The sequence below is a fragment of the Pseudophryne corroboree genome, chromosome 3 (assembly GCF_028390025.1).
Source record: "Pseudophryne corroboree isolate aPseCor3 chromosome 3, aPseCor3.hap2, whole genome shotgun sequence".
Taxonomy (NCBI): domain Eukaryota; kingdom Metazoa; phylum Chordata; class Amphibia; order Anura; family Myobatrachidae; genus Pseudophryne; species Pseudophryne corroboree.
In genome coordinates, this window is record NC_086446.1 from 328,979,560 (window position 1) to 328,995,185 (window position 15,626).

Sequence of the window (15,626 nt, forward strand, 5' to 3'; positions counted from 1 at the left end):
CAACCGAAAACTACCCCGGTACGGCTCTCAAACTCAGGATCCTCAAGCAACGCTGGTTGATGCATTGATAGCTCCGTGGCATTTTCAACTGGGATATGTGTTTCTGCCATTCCCCCTGATACCGCGCCTGCTTCAATGCATTTGGAGAAGGTCTCCAGGTCATTCTTGTAGCACCAGACTGGCCTTGTCATCCATGATACTCTCTTCTCCGCAACATGGAGGCCAGGGAACCGTTCCATCTACCTTTGCGACCCAATCTACTTCTACAAGGTCCTTGTCGCCACCGCGATTTAAATTGTCTGGCTTTGATGGCATGGTTCTTGAATCCAGCATTTTAAGAGCTAAAGGGTTATCTCGACCAGTGGTAAAAACTATGCTTCAGGCTAGGAAACCAGTCACCTCTCGTGTTTATCACAGAGTATGGCGTATCTTCATTGCTTGGTGTGAAAGGCGTGGGTTGTCACCACACCTTTTTCATTTACCTCATCTGTTGTCCTTCCTTCAGGATGATCTAACTAAAGGACTTTGTTCGTCTTCCCTTAAGGGTCAAGTTTCGGCATTGTCGTTTTTTTTTCAAAAAAGATTGGCTCTCATTCCGGAGGTTCAGACATTCCTTCAGGGTGTCCTCAGGATCCAACCTCCGTTTGTTCCTCTGGCTCCACCCTGGGATTTAAACCTGGTTCTTCAGGCTCTCCAGAAACCTCCGTTTGAGCCACTAGAAGCTCTTGAATTACGTTTCCTTACTCTGAAGGTGGTTTTTATTTTGGCCATTGCTTCGGCCAGGTGTGTTTCTGAGTTAGCGGTGCTTTCTTACAGACCACCTTTGTTGGTCTTTCATGACGATCGAGTGGTCCTACGTACGAAGCCTTCCTTCTTACCAAAGGTTGTGTCATCCTACCATATAATATATATTGCTTCCAGCGTATATATAGTGCTTCCAATGTTTGTTCCAGAGTCTTCCGGAAAAGATTGTCATTTGGCGTTGTTGGATGTGGTTCGAGCCTTACGCATTTATTTGTCCAATGCAGAGTCGATTCATCGTAGAGCAGGCCTTTCTCTGCTATTCGGCAGGTCTATGTTTCTTCAGCATTACCTGTTCCTGACTCGTTGAGTGCTCATTCGACTAGGGCTATTGGAGCCTCTTGGGTTGTTTGCGGTGGTGTTTCAGTTGAGCAGTTATGTAGAGTTGCAACTTGGTCTTCCGTGCATACTTTCACCAAGTTTTACCATTTTCATACTTTTGGTTTGGAGAATGCCTCTGTTGGGCGTCAAAATTTACAGACGGCTCTGCCATCTGTTTCTCCCTCCTCTATTTAGCTGGCTTTGGGAAATCCCATCAGTACAGATGCAACGTCCTCCAGATGGATGAAAGAGAAATGGGGATTTTTGTTTACTTACCGTAAAATCTCTTTCTCTGATTCCATCTGAGGGACGCTGCGATCTCTCCCGTATTTTTATCTGGTTTATTGGTTATATTCTGTCTGCCTCTTCCGGCTTTGCTAAATGTTAACTGAGGTGATCTGCTAGTCAGGCTGGAGATGGGAGGGGTTAGAGGGGGGAGGAGTTCATTTTTATAGGTTCTTTGCCAAAGCTCCCTCCCGCACACTTTAACCCACCAGTACAGATGCAGCGTCCCCCAGATGGAATCAGAGAAAGAGATTTTACGGTAAGTAAACAAAAATCCCTATTTCTTGGTGTGAGGGTAGAAAATATTCCCCTGTGGAATTTTGTCTGGGCCATTTTCTACTTTTCCTGCAAGCAGGAGTGGATATGGGCCTACGATTAGGCTCCATCAAAGTTCAGATTTTGTCTCTCTCTATCTTCTTCCAGAAACAACTAGCAGTACTACCAGAAGTACAGACTTTCTTAAAGGGTGTTTTTCACAATCAGCCACCCTTTGTCCCTCCCACAGCTCTGTCGGATCTCAGTGTGGTCTTGACCTTTCTCCAGTTGGACTGGTTTGAGCCCTTGCATAGGGTAGACTTGCAATATCTGACATGGAGAGTGTCATGTTGCTGGCCTTAGCCTCTGCAAGACGGGTGTCGGAATTGGGGGCCTTATCCTATAAGAGCCCGTACTTGATATTTCACGAAGATAGGGCAAAACTCAGGACTCGTCCATAGTTTTTGCCAAAAGTGGTGTCGGCATTTTACATAAATCAACCTATTGTGGTACCGGTGTTATCCGACACTTCCGTTTCTCCAAAGTCCCTGGATGTTGTGAGGGCTTTGAAGATTTACGTAAAAAGGACTGCTCATCACAGGAAGTCTGACTCGCTTTTTGTCCTTTATGATGCTATCAAAATTGGTTGCCCTGCTTTCAAGCAGTTCATTGCTCGTTGGCTCAGATTGATTATTCAACAAGCCTATACTTCAGCAGCTCTGCCGCTGCCGAGTTCTATTCAGGCCCACTCCACAAGGTTGGTGGGTTCTTCCTGGGCGGCTGCCCGGGGTGTCTCGGCCTTACAGTTGTGCCGGGCAGTTACTTGGTCTGGTTCGAACACATTCGTAAAGTTCTACAGGTTTGACACCTTGGCCAAGGATGACCTTCAGTTTGGTCAGGTGGTTTTGCAGGGGTCTCAGCACTCTCCCACCTGTTCTGGGATCTTTGGGACATCCCCATGGTAACTACATTTCACAGTATCCACTAGGACATTAGAGAAAATAGGAATTTAATACCTGCCAGTAATTCCTTTTCTTGTAGTCCGTAGTGGATACTGGGCACCCGCCTACGTGCTTTGTTTTCCTGCTTACCTGGTTGTAAGTGTTCTTGGTTGGGTCTGCTGTTGCTTTCCCTGTTCCATGTTTGGTTAGCATTGCTATCCTTCTTGTAGTTAGCGTTGCTTTCCTCTGTTCTGGTTAGCTCTGCTATCTTTGTTATCGTTATGTGTTGGTTCGTTGCCTCACCGCGATTTTGTGTTATATCCTTCTCTCAAAGTATGTCCGTCTCCTCGGGCACAGTTTTCCTAGACTGAGTCTGCAGGAGGGGCATAGAGTGGAGGAGCCAGCACACACTAATGCTTTCTTAAAGTGCCAGGCTCCAAGGGACCTGATCTATACCCATGGTAACTGCATTTCCCAGAATCCACTACTGACTACGAGAAAAGGAATTACCGGTAGGTATTAAATTCCTATTATTGCTGTGTTTATTGAAAACATTGTTTTTGTTATACATGCCTCGCAGACCATGGCAAAATTGATCCCAGATGCTATGATGCCCTTCTCCACACACACACATACACATATTTATAGAACACTGCAAGAAAGTGGATTTGGACACATATCCTCTTTATAACACATTCATGCGCTCAAACAGAGAGCTTGCTGCCATTCAGCCACAATACCTGACTAAATAACACATTTCAATATACTGCCACACCCAGGACTCAAATCCACAAACTGCTGCATCCCAGCCAAACAACCCACCCACCGAGCCACTTGATCCCGCATAAAAATGATGAGATTTATAACTATATGAAGCTACTTGTACTCGGTAAATAAATAACCAGCACCATAATTGAGCAGGTCCACGCAGTGTGCAGCCACACATCCAATTCCTTGTAGCCACACACTACATAGATCTGACAAGCCGCAACACTGATCACCCCTTCACAAAGTAAAAGGTAAGCTTCAATTAGTTAAAACTGTCCAGCTTGGAATTCTCTAGCTTTCTATGCAAGGGCAGATAGCTCAATGAATAGAGTGTCCGACTGCATTGTCATAGGCAACGGGCTTGACTCCTGGGCATAACAGCATCCCGAACTGTAACAAAGGACAGTGCGACTGAACAACAAGAGCTCCAGTCCATGAATGCTGTATAGGTATTAGTGACAAAAGGGTGGGGGTAGGAACCAGGGACAATCTGGAGATGCTGGGCTTCAAAACAGGGGGAAACTGCAAGTGAAAGTAATTAGATAATTCATAATTAACAAGTGCTGCCAACAACACATACCTAGTTACAGCCCTGATCACCCACTATTCTCACTGTCACCCATGCCACCTATTATTTCCCTGTCACCCTTTCTTCCTGTACCCTTGGGGGTACTATTGTGTGGCCATGTCCCTTACCTATGAGACCACACCCCTTTTTGCGTCACGCACCACTGTCCCTTTATAAAGTTTATCCCATCAATGGGTGCCAAAATCTATAGTCACTTACCAAAAAAAAGTAGGATTTTAATTACCTACCGGTAAATCCTTTTCTTGTAGACCATAGAGGATACTGGGGTTCCATTTAGTACCATGGGGTATAGACGGGTCCACTAGGAGTCATGGGCCCTTTAATAATTTGATAGTGTGGGCTGGCTCCTCCCTCTATGCCCCTCCCAGCAGACTCAGTCTAGAAAACTGTGCCCAAGCAGACGGACATACTTTGGGAGAAGGACAGATAAAGATAGTGGTGAGAATTCGAACCAGCACACCCAAAACAGGAAAGCTATGCTAACCCAACTTTAAACAAGAACAGCAACATCTGAACCAACAATACTTAACCAAATAACAGTGCAGGAAGGACAAAGCACCGGGCGGGCGCCCAGTATCCTCTACGGACTACGAAAAAAGATTTACCGGTAGGTAATTAAAATCCTATTTTCTCTGACGTCCTAGTGGATGCTGGGAACTCCGTAAGGACCATGGGGAATAGCGGCTCCGCAGGAGTCTGGGCACATCTAAAGAAAGCTTTAGGACTACCTGGTGTGCACTGGCTCCTCCCCCTATGACCCTCCTCCAAGCCTCAGTTAGATCTCTGTGCCCGAACGAGAAGGGTGCACACTAGGGGCTCTCCTGAGCTCTTTGTGAAAGTTTTAGTTAGGTTTATTATTTTCAGTGAGACCTGCTGGCAACAGGCTCACTGCATCGAGGGACTAAGGGGAGAAGAAGCGAACTCACCTGCGTGCAGAGTGGATTGGGCTTCTTGGCTACTGGACATTAGCTCCAGAGGGACGATCACAGGTCCAGCCTGGATGGGTCCCGGAGCCGCGCCGCCGGCCCCCTTACAGAGCCAGAAGAGCGAAGAGGTCCGAAAAATCGGCGGCAGAAGACGGTCCTGTCTTCAGATAAGGTAGCGCACAGCACCGCAGCTGTGCGCCATTGCTCTCAGCACACTTCACACTCCGGTCACTGAGGGTGCAGGGCGCTTGGGGGGCAGCGCCCTGAGACGCAATAAATCGATAAAAACCTTATATGGCTAAAATAAATGCATCACATATAGCTCCTGGGCTATATGGATGCATTTAACCCCTGCCAGAACATACAGAAAAAGGGATGATAAGGCCGCCGAGAAGGGGGCGGAGCCTATCTCCTCAGCACACTGGCGCCATTTTCCCTCACAGCTCCGTTGGAGGGAAGCTCCCTGGCTCTCCCCTGCAGTCACTACACTACAGAAAGGGGTTAAAAAAGAGAGGGGGGCACTAATTAGGCGCAGTATAAATAATACAGCAGCTATAAAGGGGAAAACACTTATATAAGGTTATCCCTGTATATATATAGCGCTCTGGTGTGTGCTGGCAAACTCTCCCTCTGTCTCCCCAAAGGGCTAGTGGGGTCCTGTCCTCTATCAGAGCATTCCCTGTGTGTGTGCTGTGTGTCGGTACGTTTGTGTCGACATGTATGAGGAGAAAAATGATGTGGAGACGGAGCAGAGTGTCTGTAATAGTGATGTCACCCCCTAGGGGGTCGACACCTGAGTGGATGTACTGTTAAAAATTACGTGACAGTGTCAGCTCTGTATAAAAGACAGTGGTTGACATGAGACAGCCGGCTACTCAGCTTGTGCATGTCCAGACGTCTCATGGGCCGTCAGGGGCTCTAAAGCGCCCGTTACCTCAGATGGCAAATACAGACGCCGACACGGATACTGACTCCTGTGTCGACGGTGAAGAGACAAACCGTGTTTTCCAATAGGGCCACACGTTACATGAGATTTCTGATAATATGAGTACCACCAAAAAGGGGTATTATGTTGGTGAGGAAAAACTACTTGTAGTTTTCCTGAATCTGAGAAATAAAATGAGGTGTGTGATGATGCGTGGGTTTCCCCCCGATAACAATTGATAATTTCTAAAAAGTTATTGGCAGTATACCTTTTCCCGCCAGAGGTTAGGGTGCGTTGGGAAACACCCCCTAGGGGGGATAAGGCGCTCACACGCTTGTAAGAACAAGGGCTCTACCCTCTCCTGAGATGGCCGCCCTTAAGGATCCTGCTGATAGAAAGCAGGAGGGTATCCTAAAATGTATTTACACACATACTGGTGTTATACTGCGACCAGCAATCGCCTCAGCCTGGATGTGCAGTGCTGGGTTGGCGTGGTCGGATTCCCTGACTGGAAATATTGATATCCTAGATAAGGACAGTATATTATTGCCTATAGAGCAATTAAAAAGATGCATTTATATATATGCATGATGCACAGCGGAATATTTGCCGACTGGCATCAAGTATAAGTGCGTTGTCCAATTCTACCAGTAAAGTGGTCAGGTGATACGGATTCCAAACGGCATTTGGAAGTATTGCCTTAAAAAAGGGGACATTTGGGGTCGGTCTTTCAGACATGGTGGCCACGGCAACAGCTGGGATATCCACGTTTGTACCCCAGGTCGCCTCTCAAAATAAGACGCCGTATTATCAGGCGCAGTCCTGTTTGGCAAGCGGACAAAAGGGTTCCTCTTTTCTGCTCGTGACAGAGGGAGAGGAAAATGGCTGCAGTGATCAGCCAGTTCCCAGGAACAGAAACCCTTTTCCGCCTCTGCCAAGCCCTCAGTATGACGCTAGGGCTTTACAAGCTCAGGCACGGTGGGGGCCCGTTCTCAATGAATTTCAGTGCGCAGTGGGCTCACTCGCAAGTAGACCCCTGGATCCTTCAGGTAATATTTCAGGGGTACAAATTGGAATTCGAGACGTATTCCCCTCGCCGTTTCCAAAAGTCTGTTTTACCGACGTCTCCCGCTGACAGGGAGGCAGTTTTGGAAGCCATTCACAAGCTGTATTCCCAGCAGGTGATAATTAAATACCCCTCCTGCAACAGGGAACGGGGTATTATTCCACACTATTGTGGTACCGAAGCCAGACGGCTCGGTGAGACCGATTTTAAAATCTAAAATCTTTGAACACTTACATACAGAGGTTCAAATTCAAGATTGAGTCACTCAGAGCAGTGATTGCGAACCTGGATACATGATGTCTCGGGACATCAAGGATGCTTACCTTTATGTCAAAATTTACCCTTCTCACCAAGGGTATCTCAGGTTATGATACAGAACTGTCACTATCAGTTCAGACGCTGCCGTAGGGATGGTCCACGGCACCCCGGGTCTTTACTGAAGTAATGACCGAAATGATGATATTCCTTCGAAGGAAGGGAATTTTAGTTATCCTTTACTTGGACGATTCCCTGATAAGGGTAAGATCCAGGGAACAGTTGGAGATCGGTGTAGCACTATCTCAGGTAGTGTTGCGGCAGCACGATTGGATTCTCAATATTCCAAAATCGCAGCTGGTTCCGACGACTTGTCTTCTGTTCCTAGGGATGATCCTGGACACAGTCCAGAATGAAGGTGTTTCTCCCGGAGGAGAAAGCCAGGGAGTTATCCGAGCTAGTCAGGAAACTCCTAAAACCGAACCAAGTCTCAGTGCATCAATGCACAAGGGTTCTGGGTAAAAATGGTGGCTTCCTACGAAGCAATCCCATTCGGCAGATTCCACGCAAGACTTTCCAGTGGAACCTACTGGACAAATGGTCCGGGTCGCATCTTTAGATGCATCAGCGGATAACCCTGTCACCAAGGACAAGGGTATCCCTCCTGTGGTGGTTGCAGAGTGCTCATCTTCTAGAGGGCCGCAGATTCGGCATTCAGGACTGGGTCCTGGTGACCACGGATGCCAGCCTGCGAGGCTGGGGAGCAGTCACACAGGGAAGGAATATCCAGGGCTTATGGTCAAGCCTGGAGACATCACTTCACATAAATATCCTGAAGCTAAGGGCCATTTACAATGCTCTAAGCTTAGCAAGACCTCTGCTTCAAGGTCAGCCGGTGTTGATCCAGTCGGACAAGATTACGGCAGTCACCCACGTAAACAGACAGGGTGCCACAAGAAGCAGGAGGGCAATGGCAGAAGCTGCAAGGATTCTTCGCTGGGCGAAAAACCATGTGATAGCACTGTCAGCAGTTTTCATTCCGGGAGTGGACAACTGGGAAGCAGATTTCCTTAGCACGACCTCCACCCGGGAGAGTGGGGACTTCACCCAGAAGTCTTCCACATGATTATAAACCGTTGGGAAAAACTCGACAGGTATTGCGCCAGGTCAAGGGACCCTCAGGCAATAGCTGTAGATGCTCTGGTAACACCGTGGGTGTACCAATCAGTGTATGGGTTCCCTCCTCTGCCTCTCATACCCAAGGTACTGAGATTGATAAGATGGAGAGGAGTAAGCACTATATTCGTGGCTCCGGATTGGCCAAGAAGGACTTGGTAACCGGAACTTCAAGAGATGCTCACGGAGGATCCGTGGCCTCTACCTCTAAGTAGGGACCTGCTCCAGCAAGGACCTTGTCTGTTCCAAGACTTACCGCGGCTGCGTTGACGGCATGGCGGTTGAACGCCGGATCCTGAAGGAAAAAGGCATTCCGGATGAAGTCATCCCTATCCTGATCAAAGCCAGGAAGGATGTAACCGCAAAACATTATCACCGCATTTGGCGAAAATATGTTGCGTGGTGCGAGGCCAGTAAGGCCCGACGGAGGAAATTCAACTGGATCGATTCCTACATTTCCTGCAAACAGGAGTATCTATGGGCCTGAAATTGGGGTCCATTAAGGTTCAAATTTCGGCTCTGTCAATTTTCTTCCAAAAAGAACTAGCTTCAGTCCCTGAAGTTCAGATGTTTGTTAAAGGGGTACTGCGTATACAGCCTCCTTTTGTGCCTTCAGTGGCACTTTGGGATCTCAAGGTAGTTTTTGGGTTCCAAAAGTCACATTGGTTTGACCCACTTAAATCTGTGGAGTTAAAATATCTCACAGGAAAAGTGGTCATGCTGTTGGCTCTGGCATGGGCCAGGCGCGTGGTCAGAATTGGCGGCTTTATCCTGAAAAAGCCCTTATCTGATTTTCCATTCGGACAGGGCGGAATTGAGGACTCATCCTCAGTTTCTCCCTAAGGTGGTTTCAGCGTTCACCTGAACCAAACCTATTGTGGTGCCTGCGGCTACTAGGGACTTGGAGGACTCCAGGTTGCTAGACGTTGTCAGGACCCGGAAAATATATGTTTCCAGGACGGCTGGAGTCAGGAAATCTGACTCGCTGTTTATCCTGTATGCACCCAACAAGCTGGGTGCTCCTGCTTCTAAGCAGTCTATTGCTCGTTGGATTGTAGTACAATTCAGCTTGCACATTCTGTGGCAGGCCTGCCACAGCCAAAAAATCTGTAAATGCCCACTCCACAAGGAAGGTGGGCTCATCTTGGGCAGCTGCCCGAGGGGTCTCGGCTTTACAACTTTGCCGAGCAGCTACTTGGTCAGGAGCAAATACGTTTGTAAAATTCTACAAATTTGATACCCTGGCTGAGGAGGACCGGGAGTTCTCTCATTTGGTGCTGCAGAGTCATCCGCACTCTCCCGCCCGTTTGGGAGCTTTGGTATAATCCCCATGGTCCTTACGGAGTTCCCAGCATCCACTAGGACGTCAGAGAAAATAAGAATTTACTTACCGATAATTCTATTTCTCGTAGTCCGTATTGGATGCTGGGCGCCCATCCCAAGTGCGGATTGTCTGCAATACTGGTACATAATTATTGTTACCAAAAAATTCGGGTTATTGCTGTAGTGAGCCATCTTTTCTAGAGGCTCCTCTATTATCATGCTGTTAACTAGGTTCAGATCACAAGTTGTACAGTGTGATTGGTGTGGCTGGTATGAGTCTTACCCGGGATTCAAAATCCTTCCTTATTGTGTACGCTCGTCCGGGCACAGTATCCTGAGGCTTGGAGGAGGGTCATAGGGGGAGGAGCCAGTGCACACCAGGTAGTCCTAAAGCTTTCTTTAGATGTGCCCAGACTCCTGCGGAGCCGCTATTCCCCATGGTCCTTACGGAGTTCCCAGCATCCACTACGGACTACGAGAAATAGAATTATCGGTAAGTGAATTCTTATTTTCTCTTACGTCCTAGACGATACTGGGGTTCCACATAGTACCATGGGGATGTACCAAAGCTCCCAAACTGGGAGGGAGAGTGCTGAGGTTCCGGCAGAACTGATTGACCAAACTGAAGGTCCTCAGAGGCCAAAGTATCGAACTTGTAGAATTTAGCAAATGTGTTCGCCCCTGACCAAGTTGCTGCTCGGCAGAGCTGTAAAGCCGAGACACCCCGGGCAGCTGCCCAGAAAGAACCCACCGACCTAGTAGAGTGGGCCTGTACAGATTTCAGAACCGGCAAACCTGCCGTGGAATAAGCATGCTGGATAGTGAACCTGATCCAGCGTACAATTGTCTGCTTTGAAGCAGGACCCCCAATTTTATTGGGATCATATAGAAAGAACAGTGAGTTGGATTTCCTGTGACGAGCTGTTCTCTTTACATACACCATCAAAGCCCTCACAACATCCAAAGACTTTGAAGTAGCAGAGTTGTCCGTAACAGCCGGAACCACAATAGGTTGGTTGATGTGAAACGCGGACACCATCTTAGGAAGAAATTGCTGACGAGTTCTGAGTTCCGATCTGTCCTCATGAGAAATTAAGTAGGGACTCTTGTGACAAAGACAACGCCCCTAGCTCCGACACACGTCTTGCTGAAGCCAAAGCCAACAGTGTGACGGTCTTCCACGTAAGGTACTTTACGTCAACCTCCTGTAATGGTTCAAACCAGTCTGATTGGAGGAACTGCAGCACCAAATTGAGATCCCAAGGTGCCGTGGGAGGCACAAAGGGAGGTTGGATGCACAGAACACCATTCAAAAAGGTCTGGACCTCAGGGAGAGAAGCCAATTGTTTTTGAAAGAAAATGGACCAGGCCGAAATCTGGTCTTTTATGGAGCCCAGCCGTAGGCCCACATCCACACCTGCCTGCAGAAAAAGCAGGAAACATCCCAGGTGAAATTCCACCGCAGAATATTTTCTGCCCTCACACCAAGAGACATAATTCTTACAAATACGGTGATATTGTTTAGACGTTACCCCCTTCCTAGCTTGGATCATAGTTGGGATAACTTTGTTAGGGGTCCCTCTTCTGGCTAGAATTAGCCATTCAACTTCCATGCCATCAAACGTAGCCGTGGTAAATTCCTGATAGACGAACGGGCCCTGTTGCAGAAGATCCTTGAGAAGAGGTAGAGGCCACGGATCTACAAGGAGCATCTCCAGGAGGTCCGCGTACCAGGCACTTCTTGGCCAGTCCGGAGCAATGAGAATTGCTTGAACCTTTTCCCATTTTTATTCTTTTCAGAATTCTTGAGATCAGAGGAAGTGGAGGAAACACGTACACCATCTGATAGACCCATGGAGTCGACAGAGCATCCACCGCAACTGCCTGTGGGTCTCTCGACCTGGAACAATACCGCTTGAGCTTCTTGTTGAGACGAGAGGCCATTATGTTGATATGTGGATATCCCCACTGACGTGTCAAGCACCTTCCGGGTAAAGGCCCCAATCCGCCGGCTGCAGGTCGTGTCTGCTGAGGAAATCTGCTTCCCAGCTGTCTACTCCCAGAATGAAGACCGCCGACAACGCCACAGCATTTTTTTGTGCCCAGAGGAGAATTCTTGACACCTCTGACATTGTTGCTCTGCTTTTTGTTCCGCCCTGTCGGTTTATGTACGTCACTGCCGTCACATTGTCCGACTGAACCTGAATGGCCCGATCTTGAAGAAGATATGAGGCCTGCAGAAGGGCGTTGTATATGGCCCTAAGTTCCACAATGTTAATTGGAAGGATGACTTCCTGGCTTGACCATCTTCCTTGAAACTGCACCCCCTGGGTGAGTGCTCCCCAACCTCTGAGGCTTGCGTCCGTGCTTAACAGGATCCAGTCCTGAATTCCAAACGTCCGACCCTTGATGAGGTGAGAAATCTGTAGCCACCACAGAAGGGAGATCCTGGCTTTTGACGACAGACGGCTCCTCTGGTGCATGTGAAGATGCGATCCGGACCATTTGTCCAACAGATCGAGCTGGAAGGGTCTTGCGTGAAACTTTCCGTATTGAAGCGCCTCGAAAGAGGCCATAATTTCCCCCAGAAATCGAATGCATAGATGCATCGATATCCGAGTTGGCTTCAGGACATCCCGAACCATCGACTGGATTTCCAATGCCTTTTCCAACGGAAGGAACACTTTCTGCGACTCCGTGTCCAGTATAATTCCCAGGAATGGGAGCCTCCATGTTGCCTCTAGGTTAGATTTCGGAAGGTTCAGAATCCACCCGTGAATCTGGAGAAGTTTGGTTGAGAGGCCAGTGCTGTCCAGCAACCTCTCCCTGGATGGCGCCTTTATCAGAAGATCATCCAGGTACGGAATTATGTTCACTCCCTGCTTGCAAAGGAGAAACATCATCTCTGCCATGACTTTGGTGAATACCCTCGATGCCATGGAGAGACCAAATGGCAGGGCCTGGAACTGGTAGTGACAGTCCTGCAGTGCAAACCGTAGATAAGTCTGATGAGGCGGCCAGATCGGAATGTGAAGGTAGGCATCCTTGATATCCAAAGACACAAGGAATTCCCCTTCCTCCAGACCGCTCTCAGAGACTCCATCCGGTTTCGGTACTACAAACAAGTTGGAATAGTACCCCAAGTTGTGCAGATGAGGTGGAACTAGAACAATAACTTGAGTCTGCACCAGTTTTTGAATGGCCTGCTGTAAAGTTATAATTGTCTCTTGTGAAGCTGGTAAGCCTGATCTGAAGAATCTGTGAGGTGGGAGGTCTTGGAACTCCAGTATGTAGCCCTGGAAGATAAGATCTATGACCCAGGGATCCTGGCATGAACTTGACCAGATGTGACTGAAGAATTGTAGTCGGGCTCCCACCTGACAGCCCTCCAGGCATCGCGATCCACCGTCATGCTGAAGGCTTTGAGAAAGCAGAGCCTAACCTCTGTTTCTGAGCACCTGCAGTTGCTGATTTGCGTGGTTTACCTCTTGCACCTTTGGAAGATGTAGAAGCACCTCTGGATTTTCCCTTAAACTTGGCTGTCCGAAAGGACTGTAAATTTGAAGCTGAATAAGCTTTCCAGGCTGGGGGAGCCGCGGAAGGAAGATACATAGACTTACCCGCAGTAGCTTTGGAGATCCATTTGTCTAGTTAGTCTCCAAACTAGTCCTCTTCTGTGAATGGCAGGCCTTCCACACCTTTCCTGGAATCTGCATCAGCAGTCCACTGGCGTAGCCACAAGCCCCTGCGTGCTGACACTGCCATAGCGGTGGTGCGTGCATTAAGCAAACCAATCTCTTTTATGACTTCCACCATAAAGTTCGCAGAGTCCTGTATATGCTGCAGGACAAAAACAACAACCCCCTACACAAGGAATCTAACCCCTCAATTAGTTTACCTGACCATTTAGCAATGGCTTTTGTGATCCACGCATCCAGTGGGTCTTTGGGCCACCCCAGCAGCTGTGTACAATGATTTGAGTGTAGTCTCAATTTTACGATCAGCCATATCTTTTAGGGAGGCTGCACCAGGGACAGGCAATACAAGTTTTACGTGACAGCCTAGAGACTGATGCGTCCACTATCGGTGGATTTTCCCATTTTTTCCTATCCTCTAGGATAAAAGGAAAAGATGAGAGCAACCTTTTAGGGATTTGAAATTTCTTATCAGGATTAACCCACGGTTCTTCAAACAGGGTATTCAATTCCTTTGACGCAGTAAAAGTGACTGAGGACTTCTTTTTTACATTAAAATAAGATTCCTCACACTCCTCTAACACCTTATCAGGAATTTGCAGAACATCTCTGATGGCCTCTATAAGAGCCTCTATTCCCTGTGACAGAGTAGCATCCTCCTCCCCCCCCAAATCCACCTCACCCTCCTCCATGTCTGACCCGTCAGCGTCAGACTGCAGAATATGGGCCAGAAATCGTTTTTGCGGACAAGTGGGAGGGGATTGAGGAGCTGGTTTGGGGACTGAGTCTCTATTCATAAACTCATCCACAGTCTGTCTTAAGTATCGCGTCTCTTTCTCATTGCGGGATAGCTTTGTAGAAATATTTGAGATCATTCCCTTGATGTAAGTAACCCAATCCGGTTCAGCCCCACTATTCTGGGAAGGTGCACTGCCCTGAGTACCCAGTAGTGAGCCCCCTGGTGAAGAGGAACACTCCGCTGTGTAAGAAACACACTCTTTGCCTGACATAATGTAAATGTGACAGCACACGCACACACAGGAAACGGTGAAGCACAATAAACCCACTAAGAGCCCTTCAGGGAGACACAGAGTTATTTGGAGCCAGCCCCACCGTGTCCTTATCGCTAATGCCAAGCTTATCCGGGTTTCAGTCTAAGTACCCTTATAGGGGACTTGGTACACTAAGAATCGCTCTCCCCCTGCTATGACCCCCTGGTACTGCTGAGATAATCTGAAATCTCTCCGGAGGAGCTGCGCGTCCCTGTCAGTCAGCGTCTGTGTCCACTGCAGAGGGAAAATGGCGCTGGTGAGTTGCTGGATCCGCTCATAGTGAAGGCCCGCCCCTTCAATGGCACGCGGCCTTCCCGCTTTTTTTTATACTAGCTGAGGTAATCTGCTGCTTAAAATGGAGAGAAAACAGTTTTAAGGCTATTTTTGCCAATGTGGGTACTGTGTACAGTGTACTGAGACGCAGTGTCTCCGTACCCTCATGCCGCCATAATGGCAGGCGACCCGCTAGTCGGGACCCCGGCTTAGTACTCACCACTCTTCTTTCTTCTGGCTCTGTTAGGGGTGGCAGCGTGCTGCGGGAATGCACGCTCGCTGTGGTGGGGCTTGCGAATAGTTCCCTCAGGAGCTCAGTGTCCAGTCAGCGGGGAACGGGACCATTAACCCTTCAAGAGGTTGCCCCCCCCCCCAAGTCCCACGAAGTAGGCAGGTTGGTGCCAACCAGCCCTGCCTGAAAATAACAAACATATAAAATAAATGCAGAAAACTCTTAAGGAGCTTCCATAAGCGTGACCAACTCTTCCGAGCACATTTTCTAGACTTGGTCTGGTGGGAGGGGCATAGAGGGAGGAGCCAGCCCACACTATCAAATTCTTAAAGTGCCCTTTGCTCCTTGTGGACCCGTCTATACCCCATGGTACTAAATGGAACCCCAGTATCCTCGGACGTAAGAGAAATTAAGCTTGGGGCACCCCTTAGTGTATCCAGCTTTACTAAGATATTCAGTTGGCCAGCCTAGGCTCATACTGTGGATCCAGTGCTGCGTCCTGAAGGTCACAGGCAGGGTATCCGAGATGCTGGCAGTGAGCGTTGTTTTACACAAGACAGCTCATAGAGCTTTAAAAGTTTTTCGCAGTCACTGCGTACAAAGATGCAGCGACATTTGCGTCCACATCTGTTCAGCTTAACAGGTTGGAATTTATAGCACACTACACATTGATACTTTTCAGGAGACGCGAAGAAGACAGATATACATTAGCTAGCATGACACACCTCAGTACAGTATGCATG